The following is a 23,086-nucleotide window of genomic DNA, read 5'->3' as shown; positions in this document are numbered from 1 at the left end:
GTAATACCCAAATAACACCGGGCCAATCAGTAATACCCAAATAACACCGGGCCAATCAGTAATACCCAAATAACACCGGGCCAATCAGTGATACCCAAATAACACAGGGCCAATCAGTAATACCCAAATAACACCGGGCCAATCAGCAATACCCAAATAACACTGGGCCAATCAGTAATACCCAAATAACACCGGGCCAATCAGTAATACCCAAATAACTCCGGGCCAATCAGTAATACCCAAATAACACCGGGCCAATCAGTAATACCCAAATAACACCGGGCCAATCAGTAATACCCAAATATCACTGGGCTAATCAGCAATACCCAAATAACACTGGGCCAATCAGTGATACCCAAATAACACCGGGCCAATCAGTAATACCCAAATAACACTGGGCCAATCAGCAATACCCAAATAACACTGGGCCAATCAGCAATACCCAAATAACACCGGGCCAATCAGTGATACCCAAATAACACCGGGCCGATCAGTAATACCCAAATAACACTGGGCCAATCAGCAATACCCAAATAACACTGGGCCAATCAGTGATACCCAAATAACACCGGGCCAATCAGTAATACCCAAATAACACTGGGCCAATCAGTAATACCCAAATAACACTGGGCCAATCAGTAATACCCAAATAACACTGGGCCAATCAGTAATACCCAAATAACACTGGGCCAATCAGTAATACCCAAATAACACCGGGCCAATCAGCAATACCCAAATAACACTGGGCCAATCAGTAATACCCAAATAACACTGGGCCAATCAGTAATACCCAAATAACACCGGGCCAATCAGTAATACCCAAATAACACTGGGCCAATCAGTAATACCCAAATATCACTGGGCCAATCAGCGATGCCCAAATAACACTGGGCCAATCAGTGATACCCAAATAACACCGGGCCAATCAGTAATACCCAAATAACACTGGGCCAATCAGCAATACCCAAATAACACTGGGCCAATCAGCAATACCCAAATAACACCGGGCCAATCAGTGATACCCAAATAACACCGGGCCTATCAGTAATACCCAAATAACACTGGGCCAATCAGCAATACCCAAATAACACTGGGCCAATCAGTGATACCCAAATAACACCGGGCCAATCAGTAATACCCAAATAACACTGGGCCAATCAGTAATACCCAAATAACACTGGGCCAATCAGTAATACCCAAATAACACTGGGCCAATCAGTAATACCCAAATAACACCGGGCCAATCAGCAATACCGAAATAACACTGGGCCAATCAGTAACACCCAAATAACACTGGGCCAATCAGTAATACCCAAATAACACTGGGCCAATCAGTGATACCCAAATAACACCGGGCCAATCAGTGATACCCAAATAACACCGGGCCAATCAGTAATACCCAAATAACACCGGGCCAATCAGCAATACCCAAATAACACTGGGCCAATCAGTAATACCCAAATAACACTGGGCCAATCAGTAATACCCAAATAACACCGGGCCAATCAGTGATACCCAAATAACACCGGGCCAATCAGTAATACACAAATAACAGTGGGCCAATCAGTAATACCCAAATAACACCGGGCCAATCAGCGATTCCCAAAAAACACCAGGCCAATCAGTGATACCCAAATAACACCGGGCCAATCAATAATACACAAATAACAGTGGGCCAATCAGTAATACCCAAATAACACTGGGCCAATCAGTAATACCCAAATAACACTGGGCCAATCAGTAATACCCAAATAACACCGGGCCAATCAGTAATACCCAAATAACACTGGGCCAATCAGTAATACCCAAATAACACCGGGCCAATCAGTAATACCCAAATAACACCGGGCCAATCAATAATACACAAATAACAGTGGGCCAATCAGTAATACCCAAATAACACCGGGCCAATCAGTAATACCCAAATAACACTGGGCCAATCAGTAATACCCAAATAACACCGGGCCAATCAGTAATACCCAAATAACACCGGGCCAATCAGTAATACCCAAATAACACTGGGCCAATCAGTAATACACAAATAACAGTGGGCCAATCAGTAATACACAAATAACACTGGGCCAATCAGTAATACCCAAATAACACTGGGCCAATCAGTAATACCCAAATAACACCGGGCCAATCAGTAATACCCAAATAACACCGGGCCAATCAATAATACACAAATAACAGTGGGCCAATCAGTAATACCCAAATAACACCGGGCCAATCAGTAATACCCAAATAACACTGGGCCAATCAGTAATACCCAAATAACACCGGGCCAATCAGTAATACCCAAATAACACCGGGCCAATCAGTAATACCCAAATAACACTGGGCCAATCAGTAATACCCAAATAACACTGGGCCAATCAGTAATACCCAAATAACACCGGGCCAATCAGTAATACCCAAATAACACCTGGGCCAATCAGTAATACCCAAATAACACCGGGCCAATCAGTAATACACAAATAACAGTGGGCCAATCAGTAATACCCAAATAACAGTGGGCCAATCAGTAATACCCAAATAACACCGGGCCAATCAGCAATACGCAAATAACACTGGGCCAATCAGTAATACCCAAATAACACCGGGCCAATCAGTAATACCCAAATAACACCGGGCCAATCAGTAATACACAAATAACAGTGGGCCAATCAGTAATACCCAAATAACAGTGGGCCAATCAGTAATACCCAAATAACACCGGGCCAATCAGCAATACGCAAATAACACTGGGCCAATCAGTAATACCCAAATAACACCGGGCCAATCAGTAATACCCAAATAACACCGGGCCAATCAGCAATACCCAAATAACACTGGGCCAATCAGCAATACCCAAATAACACTGGGCCAATCAGTGATACCCAAATAACACTGGGCCAATCAGTAATACCCAAATAACACTGGGCCAATCAGTGATACCCAAATAACACTGGGCCAATCAGTGATACCCAAATAACACTGGGCCAATCAGTAATACCCAAATAACACCGGGCCAATCAGTAATACCCAAATAACACGGGGCCAATCAGTAATACCCAAATAACACTGGGCCAATCAGTAATACCCAAATAACACTGGGCCAATCAGTAATACCCAAATAACACCGGGCCAATCAGCAATACCGAAATAACACTGGGCCAATCAGTGATACCCAAATAACACTGGGCCAATCAGTAATACCCAAATAACACCGGGCCAATCAGTAATACCCAAATAACACTGGGCCAATCAGTAATACCCAAATAACACCGGGCCAATCAGTAATACCCAAATAACACTGGGCCAATCAGTAATACCCAAATAACACTGGGCCAATCAGTAATACCCAAATAACACTGGGCCAATCAGCAATACCCAAATAACACTGGGCCAATCAGTAATACCCAAATAACACTGGGCCAATCAATAATACACAAATAACAGTGGGCCAATCAGTAATACCCAAATAACACCGGGCCAATCAGTAATACCCAAATAACACTGGGCCAATCAGTAATACCCAAATAACACCGGGCCAATCAGTAATACCCAAATAACACCGGGCCAATCAGTAATACCCAAATAACACTGGGCCAATCAGTAATACCCAAATAACACTGGGCCAATCAGTAATACCCAAATAACACTGGGCCAATCAGTAATACCCAAATAACACTGGGCCAATCAGTAATACCCAAATAACACTGGGCCAATCAGCAATACCCAAATAACACTGGGCCAATCAGTAATACCCAAATAACACTGGGCCAATCAGTAATACCCAAATAACACCGGGCCAATCAGCAATACCGAAATAACACTGGGCCAATCAGTAACACCCAAATAACACTGGGCCAATCAGTAATACCCAAATAACACTGGGCCAATCAGTGATACCCAAATAACACCGGGCCAATCAGTGATACCCAAATAACACCGGGCCAATCAGTAATACCCAAATAACACCGGGCCAATCAGCAATACCCAAATAACACTGGGCCAATCAGTAATACCCAAATAACACTGGGCCAATCAGTAATACCCAAATAACACCGGGCCAATCAGCAATACCCAAATAACACTGGGCCAATCAGTGATACCCAAATAACACTGGGCCAATCAGTGATACCCAAATAACACCGGGCCAATCAGTGATACCCAAATAACACTGGGCCAATCAGTAATACCCAAATAACACCGGGCCAATCAGTAATACCCAAATAACACTGGGCCAATCAGTAATACCCAAATAACACCGGGCCAATCAGTAATACCCAAATAACACTGGGCCAATCAGTAATACCCAAATAACACTGGGCCAATCAGTAATACCCAAATAACACTGGGCCAATCAGCAATACCCAAATAACACTGGGCCAATCAGTAATACCCAAATAACACTGGGCCAATCAGTGATACCCAAATAACACCGGGCCAATCAGTAATACCCAAATAACACTGGGCCAATCAGTAATACCCAAATAACACTGGGCCAATCAGTAATACCCAAATAACACTGGGCCAATCAGCAATACCCAAATAACACTGGGCCAATCAGCGATACCCAAATAACACTGGGCCAATCAGCGATTCCCAAATAACACCGGGCCAATCAGCTATTCCCAAATAACACCGGGCCAATCAGCGATTCCCAAAAAACACCGGGCCAATCAGTGATACCCAAATAATACCGGGCCAATCAGTAATACCCAAATAACACTGGGCCAATCAGTAATACCCAAATAACACTGGGCCAATCAGTAATACCCAAATAACACTGGGCCAATCACCGATACCCAAATAACACCGGGCCAATCAGTGATACCCAAATAACACCGGGCCAATCAGTAATACACAAATAACAGTGGACCAATCAGTAATACCCAAATAACACAGGGCCAATCAGTGATACCCAAATAACACCGGGCCAATCAGTAATACACAAATAACAGTGGGCCAATCAGTGATACCCAAATAACACCGGGCCAATCAGTGATACCCAAATAACACCGGGCCAATCAGTAATACACAAATAACAGTGGGCCAATCAGTAATACCCAAATAACACCGGGCCAATCAGCGATTCCCAAAAAACACCAGGCCAATCAGTGATACCCAAATAACACCGGGCCAATCAATAATACACAAATAACAGTGGGCCAATCAGTAATACCCAAATAACACTGGGCCAATCAGTAATACCCAAATAACACTGGGCCAATCAGTAATACCCAAATAACACCGGGCCAATCAGTAATACCCAAATAACACTGGGCCAATCAGTAATACCCAAATAACACCGGGCCAATCAGTAATACCCAAATAACACCGGGCCAATCAATAATACACAAATAACAGTGGGCCAATCAGTAATACCCAAATAACACCGGGCCAATCAGTAATACCCAAATAACACTGGGCCAATCAGTAATACCCAAATAACACCGGGCCAATCAGTAATACCCAAATAACACCGGGCCAATCAGTAATACCCAAATAACACTGGGCCAATCAGTAATACACAAATAACAGTGGGCCAATCAGTAATACACAAATAACACTGGGCCAATCAGTAATACCCAAATAACACTGGGCCAATCAGTAATACCCAAATAACACCGGGCCAATCAGTAATACCCAAATAACACCGGGCCAATCAATAATACACAAATAACAGTGGGCCAATCAGTAATACCCAAATAACACCGGGCCAATCAGTAATACACAAATAACACTGGGCCAATCAGTAATACCCAAATAACACCGGGCCAATCAGTAATACCCAAATAACACCGGGCCAATCAGTAATACCCAAATAACACTGGGCCAATCAGTAATACCCAAATAACACTGGGCCAATCAGTAATACCCAAATAACACCGGGCCAATCAGTAATACCCAAATAACACCTGGGCCAATCAGTAATACCCAAATAACACCGGGCCAATCAGTAATACACAAATAACAGTGGGCCAATCAGTAATACCCAAATAACAGTGGGCCAATCAGTAATACCCAAATAACACCGGGCCAATCAGCAATACGCAAATAACACTGGGCCAATCAGTAATACCCAAATAACACCGGGCCAATCAGTAATACCCAAATAACACCGGGCCAATCAGTAATACACAAATAACAGTGGGCCAATCAGTAATACCCAAATAACAGTGGGCCAATCAGTAATACCCAAATAACACCGGGCCAATCAGCAATACGCAAATAACACTGGGCCAATCAGTAATACCCAAATAACACCGGGCCAATCAGTAATACCCAAATAACACCGGGCCAATCAGCAATACCCAAATAACACTGGGCCAATCAGCAATACCCAAATAACACTGGGCCAATCAGTGATACCCAAATAACACTGGGCCAATCAGTAATACCCAAATAACACTGGGCCAATCAGTGATACCCAAATAACACTGGGCCAATCAGTGATACCCAAATAACACTGGGCCAATCAGTAATACCCAAATAACACCGGGCCAATCAGTAATACCCAAATAACACGGGGCCAATCAGTAATACCCAAATAACACTGGGCCAATCAGTAATACCCAAATAACACTGGGCCAATCAGTAATACCCAAATAACACCGGGCCAATCAGCAATACCGAAATAACACTGGGCCAATCAGTAACACCCAAATAACACTGGGACAATCAGTAATACCCAAATAACACTGGGCCAATCAGTAATACCCAAATAACACCGGGCCAATCAGCAATACCCAAATAACACTGGGCCAATCAGTGATACCCAAATAACACCGGGCCAATCAGTGATACCCAAATAACACTGGGCCAATCAGTAATACCCAAATAACACCGGGCCAATCAGTAATACCCAAATAACACTGGGCCAATCAGTAATACCCAAATAACACCGGGCCAATCAGTAATACCCAAATAACACTGGGCCAATCAGTGATACCCAAATAACACTGGGCCAATCAGTAATACCCAAATAACACTGGGCCAATCAGTAATACCCAAATAACACTGGGCCAATCAGTAATACCCAAATAACACCGGGCCAATCAGTGATACCCAAATAACACTGGGCCAATCAGTAATACCCAAATAACACTGGGCCAATCAGCGATACCTAAATAACACCGGGCCAATCAGTAATACACAAATAACAGTGGGCCAATCAGTAATACCCAAATAACAGTGGGCCAATCAGTAATACCCAAATAACACCGGGCCAATCAGCAATACGCAAATAACACTGGGCCAATCAGCAATACCCAAATAACACTGGGCCAATCAGTAATACCCAAATAACACTGGGCCAATCAGTAATACCGAAATAACACTGGGCCAATCAGTAACACCCAAATAACACTGGGCCAATCAGTAATACCCAAATAACACTGGGCCAATCAGTAATACCCAAATAACACCGGGCCAATCAGCAATACCCAAATAACACTGGGCCAATCAGTGATACCCAAATAACACCGGGCCAATCAGCAATACCCAAATAACACTGGGCCAATCAGTAATACCCAAATAACACTGGGCCAATCAGTAATACCCAAATAACACCGGGCCAATCAGCAATACCCAAATAACACTGGGCCAATCAGTGATACCCAAATAACACTGGGCCAATCAGTGATACCCAAATAACACCGGGCCAATCAGTGATACCCAAATAACACTGGGCCAATCAGTAATACCCAAATAACACCGGGCCAATCAGTAATACCCAAATAACACTGGGCCAAACAGTAATACCCAAATAACACCGGGCCAATCAGTAATACCCAAATAACACTGGGCCAATCAGTAATACCCAAATAACACTGGGCCAATCAGTAATACCCAAATAACACTGGGCCAATCAGCAATACCCAAATAACACTGGGCCAATCAGCAATACCCAAATAACACCGGGCCAATCAGTGATACCCAAATAACACCGGGCCTATCAGTAATACCCAAATAACACTGGGCCAATCAGCAATACCCAAATAACACTGGGCCAATCAGTGATACCCAAATAACACCGGGCCAATCAGTAATACCCAAATAACACTGGGCCAATCAGTAATACCCAAATAACACTGGGCCAATCAGTAATACCCAAATAACACTGGGCCAATCAGTAATACCCAAATAACACCGGGCCAATCAGCAATACCGAAATAACACTGGGCCAATCAGTAACACCCAAATAACACTGGGCCAATCAGTAATACCCAAATAACACTGGGCCAATCAGTGATACCCAAATAACACCGGGCCAATCAGTGATACCCAAATAACACCGGGCCAATCAGTAATACCCAAATAACACCGGGCCAATCAGCAATACCCAAATAACACTGGGCCAATCAGTAATACCCAAATAACACTGGGCCAATCAGTAATACCCAAATAACACCGGGCCAATCAGCAATACCCAAATAACACTGGGCCAATCAGTGATACCCAAATAACACTGGGCCAATCAGTGATACCCAAATAACACCGGGCCAATCAGTGATACCCAAATAACACTGGGCCAATCAGTAATACCCAAATAACACCGGGCCAATCAGTAATACCCAAATAACACTGGGCCAATCAGTAATACCCAAATAACACCGGGCCAATCAGTAATACCCAAATAACACTGGGCCAATCAGTAATACCCAAATAACACTGGGCCAATCAGTAATACCCAAATAACACTGGGCCAATCAGCAATACCCAAATAACACTGGGCCAATCAGTAATACCCAAATAACACTGGGCCAATCAGTGATACCCAAATAACACCGGGCCAATCAGTAATACCCAAATAACACTGGGCCAATCAGTAATACCCAAATAACACTGGGCCAATCAGTAATACCCAAATAACACTGGGCCAATCAGCAATACCCAAATAACACTGGGCCAATCAGCGATACCCAAATAACACTGGGCCAATCAGCGATTCCCAAATAACACCGGGCCAATCAGCGATTCCCAAATAACACCGGGCCAATCAGCGATTCCCAAAAAACACCGGGCCAATCAGTGATACCCAAATAATACCGGGCCAATCAGTAATACCCAAATAACACTGGGCCAATCAGTAATACCCAAATAACACTGGGCCAATCAGTAATACCCAAATAACACTGGGCCAATCACCGATACCCAAATAACACCGGGCCAATCAGTGATACCCAAATAACACCGGGCCAATCAGTAATACACAAATAACAGTGGACCAATCAGTAATACCCAAATAACACAGGGCCAATCAGTGATACCCAAATAACACCGGGCCAATCAGTAATACACAAATAACAGTGGGCCAATCAGTGATACCCAAATAACACCGGGCCAATCAGTGATACCCAAATAACACCGGGCCAATCAGTAATACACAAATAACAGTGGGCCAATCAGTAATACCCAAATAACACCGGGCCAATCAGCGATTCCCAAAAAACACCAGGCCAATCAGTGATACCCAAATAACACCGGGCCAATCAATAATACACAAATAACAGTGGGCCAATCAGTAATACCCAAATAACACTGGGCCAATCAGTAATACCCAAATAACACTGGGCCAATCAGTAATACCCAAATAACACCGGGCCAATCAGTAATACCCAAATAACACTGGGCCAATCAGTAATACCCAAATAACACCGGGCCAATCAGTAATACCCAAATAACACCGGGCCAATCAATAATACACAAATAACAGTGGGCCAATCAGTAATACCCAAATAACACCGGGCCAATCAGTAATACCCAAATAACACTGGGCCAATCAGTAATACCCAAATAACACCGGGCCAATCAGTAATACCCAAATAACACCGGGCCAATCAGTAATACCCAAATAACACTGGGCCAATCAGTAATACACAAATAACAGTGGGCCAATCAGTAATACACAAATAACACTGGGCCAATCAGTAATACCCAAATAACACTGGGCCAATCAGTAATACCCAAATAACACCGGGCCAATCAGTAATACCCAAATAACACCGGGCCAATCAATAATACACAAATAACAGTGGGCCAATCAGTAATACCCAAATAACACCGGGCCAATCAGTAATACCCAAATAACACTGGGCCAATCAGTAATACCCAAATAACACCGGGCCAATCAGTAATACCCAAATAACACCGGGCCAATCAGTAATACCCAAATAACACTGGGCCAATCAGTAATACCCAAATAACACTGGGCCAATCAGTAATACCCAAATAACACCGGGCCAATCAGTAATACCCAAATAACACTGGGCCAATCAGTGATACCCAAATAACACTGGGCCAATCAGTAATACCCAAATAACACTGGGCCAATCAGTAATACCCAAATAACACTGGGCCAATCAGTAATACCCAAATAACACCGGGCCAATCAGTGATACCCAAATAACACTGGGCCAATCAGTAATACCCAAATAACACTGGGCCAATCAGCGATACCTAAATAACACCGGGCCAATCAGTAATACACAAATAACAGTGGGCCAATCAGTAATACCCAAATAACAGTGGGCCAATCAGTAATACCCAAATAACACCGGGCCAATCAGCAATACGCAAATAACACTGGGCCAATCAGCAATACCCAAATAACACTGGGCCAATCAGTAATACCCAAATAACACTGGGCCAATCAGTAATACCGAAATAACACTGGGCCAATCAGTAACACCCAAATAACACTGGGCCAATCAGTAATACCCAAATAACACTGGGCCAATCAGTAATACCCAAATAACACCGGGCCAATCAGCAATACCCAAATAACACTGGGCCAATCAGTGATACCCAAATAACACCGGGCCAATCAGCAATACCCAAATAACACTGGGCCAATCAGTAATACCCAAATAACACTGGGCCAATCAGTAATACCCAAATAACACCGGGCCAATCAGCAATACCCAAATAACACTGGGCCAATCAGTGATACCCAAATAACACTGGGCCAATCAGTGATACCCAAATAACACCGGGCCAATCAGTGATACCCAAATAACACTGGGCCAATCAGTAATACCCAAATAACACCGGGCCAATCAGTAATACCCAAATAACACTGGGCCAAACAGTAATACCCAAATAACACCGGGCCAATCAGTAATACCCAAATAACACTGGGCCAATCAGTAATACCCAAATAACACTGGGCCAATCAGTAATACCCAAATAACACTGGGCCAATCAGCAATACCCAAATAACACTGGGCCAATCAGCAATACCCAAATAACACCGGGCCAATCAGTGATACCCAAATAACACCGGGCCTATCAGTAATACCCAAATAACACTGGGCCAATCAGCAATACCCAAATAACACTGGGCCAATCAGTGATACCCAAATAACACCGGGCCAATCAGTAATACCCAAATAACACTGGGCCAATCAGTAATACCCAAATAACACTGGGCCAATCAGTAATACCCAAATAACACTGGGCCAATCAGTAATACCCAAATAACACCGGGCCAATCAGCAATACCGAAATAACACTGGGCCAATCAGTAACACCCAAATAACACTGGGCCAATCAGTAATACCCAAATAACACTGGGCCAATCAGTGATACCCAAATAACACCGGGCCAATCAGTGATACCCAAATAACACCGGGCCAATCAGTAATACCCAAATAACACCGGGCCAATCAGCAATACCCAAATAACACTGGGCCAATCAGTAATACCCAAATAACACTGGGCCAATCAGTAATACCCAAATAACACCGGGCCAATCAGCAATACCCAAATAACACTGGGCCAATCAGTGATACCCAAATAACACTGGGCCAATCAGTGATACCCAAATAACACCGGGCCAATCAGTGATACCCAAATAACACTGGGCCAATCAGTAATACCCAAATAACACCGGGCCAATCAGTAATACCCAAATAACACTGGGCCAATCAGTAATACCCAAATAACACCGGGCCAATCAGTAATACCCAAATAACACTGGGCCAATCAGTAATACCCAAATAACACTGGGCCAATCAGTAATACCCAAATAACACTGGGCCAATCAGCAATACCCAAATAACACTGGGCCAATCAGTAATACCCAAATAACACTGGGCCAATCAGTGATACCCAAATAACACCGGGCCAATCAGTAATACCCAAATAACACTGGGCCAATCAGTAATACCCAAATAACACTGGGCCAATCAGTAATACCCAAATAACACTGGGCCAATCAGCAATACCCAAATAACACTGGGCCAATCAGCGATACCCAAATAACACTGGGCCAATCAGCGATTCCCAAATAACACCGGGCCAATCAGCGATTCCCAAATAACACCGGGCCAATCAGCGATTCCCAAAAAACACCGGGCCAATCAGTGATACCCAAATAATACCGGGCCAATCAGTAATACCCAAATAACACTGGGCCAATCAGTAATACCCAAATAACACTGGGCCAATCAGTAATACCCAAATAACACTGGGCCAATCACCGATACCCAAATAACACCGGGCCAATCAGTGATACCCAAATAACACCGGGCCAATCAGTAATACACAAATAACAGTGGACCAATCAGTAATACCCAAATAACACAGGGCCAATCAGTGATACCCAAATAACACCGGGCCAATCAGTAATACACAAATAACAGTGGGCCAATCAGTGATACCCAAATAACACCGGGCCAATCAGTGATACCCAAATAACACCGGGCCAATCAGTAATACACAAATAACAGTGGGCCAATCAGTAATACCCAAATAACACCGGGCCAATCAGCGATTCCCAAAAAACACCAGGCCAATCAGTGATACCCAAATAACACCGGGCCAATCAATAATACACAAATAACAGTGGGCCAATCAGTAATACCCAAATAACACTGGGCCAATCAGTAATACCCAAATAACACTGGGCCAATCAGTAATACCCAAATAACACCGGGCCAATCAGTAATACCCAAATAACACTGGGCCAATCAGTAATACCCAAATAACACCGGGCCAATCAGTAATACCCAAATAACACCGGGCCAATCAATAATACACAAATAACAGTGGGCCAATCAGTAATACCCAAATAACACCGGGCCAATCAGTAATACCCAAATAACACTGGGCCAATCAGTAATACCCAAATAACACCGGGCCAATCAGTAATACCCAAATAACACCGGGCCAATCAGTAATACCCAAATAACACTGGGCCAATCAGTAATACACAAATAACAGTGGGCCAATCAGTAATACACAAATAACACTGGGCCAATCAGTAATACCCAAATAACACTGGGCCAATCAGTAATACCCAAATAACACCGGGCCAATCAGTAATACCCAAATAACACCGGGCCAATCAATAATACACAAATAACAGTGGGCCAATCAGTAATACCCAAATAACACCGGGCCAATCAGTAATACCCAAATAACACTGGGCCAATCAGTAATACCCAAATAACACCGGGCCAATCAGTAATACCCAAATAACACCGGGCCAATCAGTAATACCCAAATAACACTGGGCCAATCAGTAATACCCAAATAACACTGGGCCAATCAGTAATACCCAAATAACACCGGGCCAATCAGTAATACCCAAATAACACCTGGGCCAATCAGTAATACCCAAATAACACCGGGCCAATCAGTAATACACAAATAACAGTGGGCCAATCAGTAATACCCAAATAACAGTGGGCCAATCAGTAATACCCAAATAACACCGGGCCAATCAGCAATACGCAAATAACACTGGGCCAATCAGTAATACCCAAATAACACCGGGCCAATCAGTAATACCCAAATAACACCGGGCCAATCAGTAATACACAAATAACAGTGGGCCAATCAGTAATACCCAAATAACAGTGGGCCAATCAGTAATACCCAAATAACACCGGGCCAATCAGCAATACGCAAATAACACTGGGCCAATCAGTAATACCCAAATAACACCGGGCCAATCAGTAATACCCAAATAACACCGGGCCAATCAGCAATACCCAAATAACACTGGGCCAATCAGCAATACCCAAATAACACTGGGCCAATCAGTGATACCCAAATAACACTGGGCCAATCAGTAATACCCAAATAACACTGGGCCAATCAGTGATACCCAAATAACACTGGGCCAATCAGTGATACCCAAATAACACTGGGCCAATCAGTAATACCCAAATAACACCGGGCCAATCAGTAATACCCAAATAACACGGGGCCAATCAGTAATACCCAAATAACACTGGGCCAATCAGTAATACCCAAATAACACTGGGCCAATCAGTAATACCCAAATAACACCGGGCCAATCAGCAATACCGAAATAACACTGGGCCAATCAGTAACACCCAAATAACACTGGGACAATCAGTAATACCCAAATAACACTGGGCCAATCAGTAATACCCAAATAACACCGGGCCAATCAGCAATACCCAAATAACACTGGGCCAATCAGTGATACCCAAATAACACTGGGCCAATCAGTAATACCCAAATAACACCGGGCCAATCAGTAATACCCAAATAACACTGGGCCAATCAGTAATACCCAAATAACACCGGGCCAATCAGTAATACCCAAATAACACTGGGCCAATCAGTAATACCCAAATAACACTGGGCCAATCAGTAATACCCAAATAACACTGGGCCAATCAGCAATACCCAAATAACACTGGGCCAATCAGTAATACCCAAATAACACTGGGCCAATCAGTAATACCCAAATAACACTGGGCCAATCAGTGATACCCAAATAACACTGGGCCAATCAGTAATACCCAAATAACACTGGGCCAATCAGTAATACCCAAATAACACTGGGCCAATCAGCAATACCCAAATAACACTGGGCCAATCAGTAATACCCAAATAACACTGGGCCAATCAGTAATACCCAAATAACACCGGGCCAATCAGTGATACCCAAATAACACTGGGCCAATCAGTAATACCCAAATAACACTGGGCCAATCAGCGATACCTAAATAACACCGGGCCAATCAGTAATACACAAATAACAGTGGGCCAATCAGTAATACCCAAATAACAGTGGGCCAATCAGTAATACCCAAATAACACCGGGCCAATCAGCAATACGCAAATAACACTGGGCCAATCAGTAATACCCAAATAACACCGGGCCAATCAGTAATACCCAAATAACACCGGGCCAATCAGCAATACCCAAATAACACTGGGCCAATCAGCAATACCCAAATAACACTGGGCCAATCAGTGATACCCAAATAACACTGGGCCAATCAGTAATACCCAAATAACACTGGGCCAATCAGTGATACCCAAATAACACTGGGCCAATCAGTGATACCCAAATAACACTGGGCCAATCAGTAATACCCAAATAACACCGGGCCAATCAGTAATACCCAAATAACACGGGGCCAATCAGTAATACCCAAATAACACTGGGCCAATCAGTAATACCCAAATAACACTGGGCCAATCAGTAATACCCAAATAACACCGGGCCAATCAGCAATACCGAAATAACACTGGGCCAATCAGTAACACCCAAATAACACTGGGCCAATCAGTAATACCCAAATAACACTGGGCCAATCAGTAATACCCAAATAACACCGGGCCAATCAGCAATACCCAAATAACACTGGGCCAATCAGTGATACCCAAATAACACCGGGCCAATCAGTGATACCCAAATAACACTGGGCCAATCAGTAATACCCAAATAACACCGGGCCAATCAGTAATACCCAAATAACACTGGGCCAATCAGTAATACCCAAATAACACCGGGCCAATCAGTAATACCCAAATAACACTGGGCCAATCAGTAATACCCAAATAACACTGGGCCAATCAGTAATACCCAAATAACACTGGGCCAATCAGCAATACCCAAATAACACTGGGCCAATCAGTAATACCCAAATAACACTGGGCCAATCAGTAATACCCAAATAACACTGGGCCAATCAGTGATACCCAAATAACACTGGGCCAATCAGTAATACCCAAATAACACTGGGCCAATCAGTAATACCCAAATAACACTGGGCCAATCAGCAATACCCAAATAACACTGGGCCAATCAGTAATACCCAAATAACACTGGGCCAATCAGTAATACCCAAATAACACCGGGCCAATCAGTGATACCCAAATAACACTGGGCCAATCAGTAATACCCAAATAACACTGGGCCAATCAGCGATACCTAAATAACACTGGGCCAATCAGTAATACCCAAATAACACCGGGCCAATCAGTAATACCCAAATAACACTGGGCCAATCAGTAATACCCAAATAACACTGGGCCAATCAGTAATACCCAAATAACACCGGGCCAATCAGTGATACCCAAATAACACTGGGCCAATCAGTAATACCCAAATAACACTGGGCCAATCAGTAATACCCATATAACACCGGGCCAATCAGTGATACCCAAATAACACCGGGCCAATCAGTAATACCCAAATAACACCAGGCCAATCAGTGATACCCAAATAACACTGGGCCAATCAGTAATACCCAAATAACACTGGGCCAATCAGTAATACCCAAATAACACCGGGCCAATCAGTAATACCCAAATAACACTGGGCCAATCAGTAATACCCAAATAACACCGGGCCAATCAGTAATACCCAAATAACACCGGGCCAATCAGTGATACCCAAATAACACTGGGCCAATCAGTAATACCCAAATAACACTGGGCCAATCAGTAATACCCAAATAACACTGGGCCAATCAGCAATACCCAAATAACACCGGGCCAATCAGTGATACCCAAATAACACCTGGCCAATCAGTAATACCCAAATAACACTGGACCAATCAGTAATACCCAAATAACACTGGGCCAATCAGCAATACCCAAATAACACTGGCCAATCAGCAATACCCAAATAACACTGGGCCAATCAGTAATACCCAAATAACACTGGGCCAATCAGCAATACCCAAATAACACTGGCCAATCAGCAATACCCAAATGACACTGGGCCAATCAGTAATACCCAAATAACACTGGCCAATCAGCAATACCCAAATAACACTGGGCCAATCAGTAATACCCAAATAACACTGGGCCAATCAGCAATACCCAAATAACACTGGGCCAATCAGTGATACCCAAATAACACGGGGCCAATCAGCAATACCCAAATAACACTGGGCCAATCAGCAATACCCAAATAACACTGGGCCAATCAGTGATACCCAAATAACACTGGGCCAATCAGCAATACCCAAATAACACTGGCCAATCAGCAATACCCAAATAACACTGGGCCAATCAGTAATACCCAAATAACACTGGCCAATCAGCAATACCCAAATAACACTGGCCAATCAGCAATACCCAAATAACACTGGCCAATCAGCAATACCCAAATAACACCGGGCCAATCAGCAATACCCAAATAACACTGGGCCAATCAGCAATACCCAAATAACACTGGCCAATGAGCAATACCCAAATAACACTGGGCGATTCAGCAATACCCAAATAACACTGGGCCAATCAGCAATACCCAAATAACACTGGGCCAATCAGTGATACCCAAATAACACTGAGCCAATCAGTGATACCCAAATAACACTAGGCCAGTCAGTAATACCCAAATAACACTGGGCCAATCAGCAATACCCAAATAACACTGGCCAATCAGCAATACCCAAATAACACTGGGCCAATCAGCAATACCCAAATAACACCGCGCCAATCAGTGATACCCAAATAACACTGGGCCAATCAGTAATACCCAAATAACACTGGGCCAATCAGTGATACCCAAATAACACTGGGTCAATCAGTAATACCCAAATAACACTGGGCCAATCAGTAATACCCAAATAACACCGGGCCAATCAGCAATACCCAAATAACACCGGGCCAATCAGTAATACCCAAATAACACCGGGCCAATCAGTAATACCCAAATAACACAGGGCCAATCAGTAATACCCAAATAACACCGGGCCAATCAGTAATACCCAAATAACACCGGGCCAATCAGCAATACGCAAATAACACTGGGCCAATCAGTAATACCCAAATAACACCGGGCCAATCAGTAATACCCAAATAACACCGGGCCAATCAGCAATACCCAAATAACACTGGGCCAATCAGCAATACCCAAATAACACTGGGCCAATCAGTGATACCCAAATAACACTGGGCCAATCAGTAATACCCAAATAACACTGGGCCAATCAGTGATACCCAAATAACACTGGGCCAATCAGTGATACCCAAATAACACTGGGCCAATCAGTAATACCCAAATAACACCGGGCCAATCAGTAATACCCAAATAACATGGGGCCAATCAGTAATACCCAAATAACACGGGGCCAATCAGTAATACCCAAATAACACCGGGCCAATCAGTAATACCCAAATAACACCGGGCCAATCAGTAATACCCAAATAACACTGGGCCAATCAGTAATACCCAAATAACACTGGGCCAATCAGTGATACCCAAATAACACTGGGTCAATCAGTAATACCCAAATAACACTGGGCCAATCAGTAATACCCAAATAACACCGGGCCAATCAGCAATACCCAAATAACACCGGGCCAATCAGTAATACCCAAATAACACCGGGCCAATCAGTAATACCCAAATAACACAGGGCCAATCAGTAATACCCAAATAACACCGGGCCAATCAGTAATACCCAAATAACACCGGGCCAATCAGCAATACGCAAATAACACTGGGCCAATCAGTAATACCCAAATAACACCGGGCCAATCAGTAATACCCAAATAACACCGGGCCAATCAGCAATACCCAAATAACACTGGGCCAATCAGCAATACCCAAATAACACTGGGCCAATCAGTGATACCCAAATAACACTGGGCCAATCAGTAATACCCAAATAACACTGGGCCAATCAGTGATACCCAAATAACACTGGGCCAATCAGTGATACCCAAATAACACTGGGCCAATCAGTAATACCCAAATAACACCGGGCCAATCAGTAATACCCAAATAACATGGGGCCAATCAGTAATACCCAAATAACACGGGGCCAATCAGTAATACCCAAATAACACCGGGCCAATCAGTAATACCCAAATAACACCGGGCCAATCAGTAATACCCAAATAACACTGGGCCAATCAGTAATACCCAAATAACACTGGGCCAATCAGTAATACCCAAATAACACTGGGCCAATCAGTAATACCCAAATAACACTGGGCCAATCAGTAATACCCAAATAACACAGGGCCAATCAGTAATACCCAAATAACACAGGGCCAATCAGCAATACCCAAATAACACTGGGCCAATCAGTAATACCCAAATAACACCGGGCCAATCAGTAATACCCAAATAACACCGGGCCAATCAGTAATACCCAAATAACACCGGGCCAATCAGTGATACCCAAATAACACAGGGCCAATCAGTAATACCCAAATAACACCGGGCCAATCAGCAATACCCAAATAACACTGGGCCAATCAGTAATACCCAAATAACACCGGGCCAATCAGTAATACCCAAATAACTCCGGGCCAATCAGTAATACCCAAATAACACCGGGCCAATCAGTAATACCCAAATAACACCGGGCCAATCAGTAATACCCAAATATCACTGGGCTAATCAGCAATACCCAAATAACACTGGGCCAATCAGTGATACCCAAATAACACCGGGCCAATCAGTAATACCCAAATAACACTGGGCCAATCAGCAATACCCAAATAACACTGGGCCAATCAGCAATACCCAAATAACACCGGGCCAATCAGTGATACCCAAATAACACCGGGCCGATCAGTAATACCCAAATAACACTGGGCCAATCAGCAATACCCAAATAACACCGGGCCAATCAGTAATACCCAAATAACACCGGGCCAATCAGTGATACCCAAATAACACCGGGCCAATCAATAATACACAAATAACAGTGGGCCAATCAGTAATACCCAAATAACACTGGGCCAATCAGTAATACCCAAATAACACTGGGCCAATCAGTAATACCCAAATAACACCGGGCCAATCAGTAATACCCAAATAACACTGGGCCAATCAGTAATACCCAAATAACACCGGGCCAATCAGTGATACCCAAATAACACTGGGCCAATCAGTAATACCCAAATAACACCGGGCCAATCAGTAATACCCAAATAACATGGGGCCAATCAGTAATACCCAAATAACACGGGGCCAATCAGTAATACCCAAATAACACCGGGCCAATCAGTAATACCCAAATAACACCGGGCCAATCAGTAATACCCAAATAACACTGGGCCAATCAGTAATACCCAAATAACACTGGGCCAATCAGTAATACCCAAATAACACTGGGCCAATCAGTAATACCCAAATAACACTGGGCCAATCAGTAATACCCAAATAACACAGGGCCAATCAGTAATACCCAAATAACACAGGGCCAATCAGCAATACCCAAATAACACTGGGCCAATCAGTAATACCCAAATAACACCGGGCCAATCAGTAATACCCAAATAACACCGGGCCAATCAGTGATACCCAAATAACACAGGGCCAATCAGTAATACCCAAATAACACCGGGCCAATCAGCAATACCCAAATAACACTGGGCCAATCAGTAATACCCAAATAACACCGGGCCAATCAGTAATACCCAAATAACTCCGGGCCAATCAGTAATACCCAAATAACACCGGGCCAATCAGTAATACCCAAATAACACCGGGCCAATCAGTAATACCCAAATATCACTGGGCTAATCAGCAATACCCAAATAACACTGGGCCAATCAGTGATACCCAAATAACACCGGGCCAATCAGTAATACCCAAATAACACTGGGCCAATCAGCAATACCCAAATAACACTGGGCCAATCAGCAATACCCAAATAACACCGGGCCAATCAGTGATACCCAAATAACACCGGGCCGATCAGTAATACCCAAATAACACTGGGCCAATCAGCAATACCCAAATAACACCGGGCCAATCAGTAATACCCAAATAACACCGGGCCAATCAGTGATACCCAAATAACACCGGGCCAATCAATAATACACAAATAACAGTGGGCCAATCAGTAATACCCAAATAACACTGGGCCAATCAGTAATACCCAAATAACACTGGGCCAATCAGTAATACCCAAATAACACCGGGCCAATCAGTAATACCCAAATAACACTGGGCCAATCAGTAATACCCAAATAACACCGGGCCAATCAGTAATACCCAAATAACACCGGGCCAATCAATAATACACAAATAACAGTGGGCCAATCAGTAATACCCAAATAACACCGGGCCAATCAGTAATACCCAAATAACACTGGGCCAATCAGTAATACCCAAATAACACCGGGCCAATCAGTAATACCCAAATAACACCGGGCCAATCAGTAATACCCAAATAACACTGGGCCAATCAGTAATACACAAATAACAGTGGGCCAATCAGTAATACACAAATAACACTGGGCCAATCAGTAATACCCAAATAACACTGGGCCAATCAGTAATACCCAAATAACACCGGGCCAATCAGTAATACCCAAATAACACCGGGCCAATCAATAATACACAAATAACAGTGGGCCAATCAGTAATACCCAAATAACACCGGGCCAATCAGTAATACCCAAATAACACTGGGCCAATCAGTGATACCCAAATAACACCGGGCCAATCAGTAATACCCAAATAACACCGGGCCAATCAGTAATACCCAAATAACACCGGGCCAATCAGTAATACCCAAATAACACCGGGCCAATCAGTAATACCCAAATAACACCGGGCCAATCAGTAATACCCAAATAACACTGGGCCAATCAGTAATACCCAAATAACACTGGGCCAATCAGTAATACCCAAATAACACCGGGCCAATCAGTAATACCCAAATAACACTGGGCCAATCAGTAATACCCAAATAACACCGGGCCAATCAGTAATACACAAATAACAGTGGGCCAATCAGTAATACCCAAATAACAGTGGGCCAATCAGTAATACCCAAATAACACTGGGCCAATCAGTGATACCCAAATAACACCGGGCCAATCAGCGACACCCAAATAATACTGGGCCAATCAGTGGTGTCCAAATCGCCTCCCAGCTCCTTGGACGACACGTGCTCCCCTCCCACATCCCATACGGACGCCATTCCATTCTCCCAGTTTCTCCGTTGCCTCTGCTCTGACGCCGCCACCTTCCACACCAGTGCCTCTGACATGTCTTCCTTTTTCCTCCACCGAGGCTTCCCCTCCGCCATGGTTAACATGGACCGTGTCCGTTCCATTTCCCGCACCTCTGCTCTCACCCCTTCCCCTCCCTCCCTGAATCACCACAGGGTTCCCCTTGTCCTCACCTTTTACCCCCACCAGTCTCCACGTGCAACGGATCATCTTCTGTCATTTTCAGGGTGGTCCCACCACCAATCACATCTTCCCCTTCCCTCCCCTCCCAGCACCTCCGCGACACCCTATTCCATTCCGCAGTCACCCCCAACTATCCCCTCCCCTTCCCACGCTAGCGCAAGAGATGCAACACCTGCCCTTTTACCCCCTCCCTCCCCACTGTCCAGTGCCCCAAACACTCCTCCTGGGTGAAACAGAGACTTACTTGTACTTCTTCCAATTTAGTATCATCATCGTCATAGGCAGTCCTTCGCGACGAGGATGGCTTGCTTCCACGCCGAAAAGGGATGAGTTCACAGGTGCATGGCACATCAGTCATTGAAAGTAGACATGCAGGTACAGCAGGCGGTGAAGAAGGCAAATGGCATGTTGGCCTTCATAGCGAGAGGATTTGAGTATAGGAGCAGGGAGGTCTTACTGCAGTTGTACAGGTTCTTGGTGAGGCCACACCTGGAATATTGTGTTCAGTTTTGGTCTCCTAATCTGAGGAAGGACATTCTTGCTATTGAGGGAGTGCAGCGAAGGTTCACCAGACTGATTCCCGGGATGGCAGGACTGACATATGAAGAAAGACTGGATCAACTGGGCTTATATTCACTGGAATTTAGAAGAATGAGAGGGGACCTCATAGAAACATATAAAATTCTGACGGGATTGGATAGGTTAGATG

The sequence above is a fragment of the Pristiophorus japonicus genome, chromosome X (genome assembly GCF_044704955.1).
Source record: "Pristiophorus japonicus isolate sPriJap1 chromosome X, sPriJap1.hap1, whole genome shotgun sequence".
In the NCBI taxonomy this organism is placed as follows: Eukaryota; Metazoa; Chordata; class Chondrichthyes; family Pristiophoridae; genus Pristiophorus; species Pristiophorus japonicus.
Note: the sequence above shows the minus strand (reverse complement) of the source record.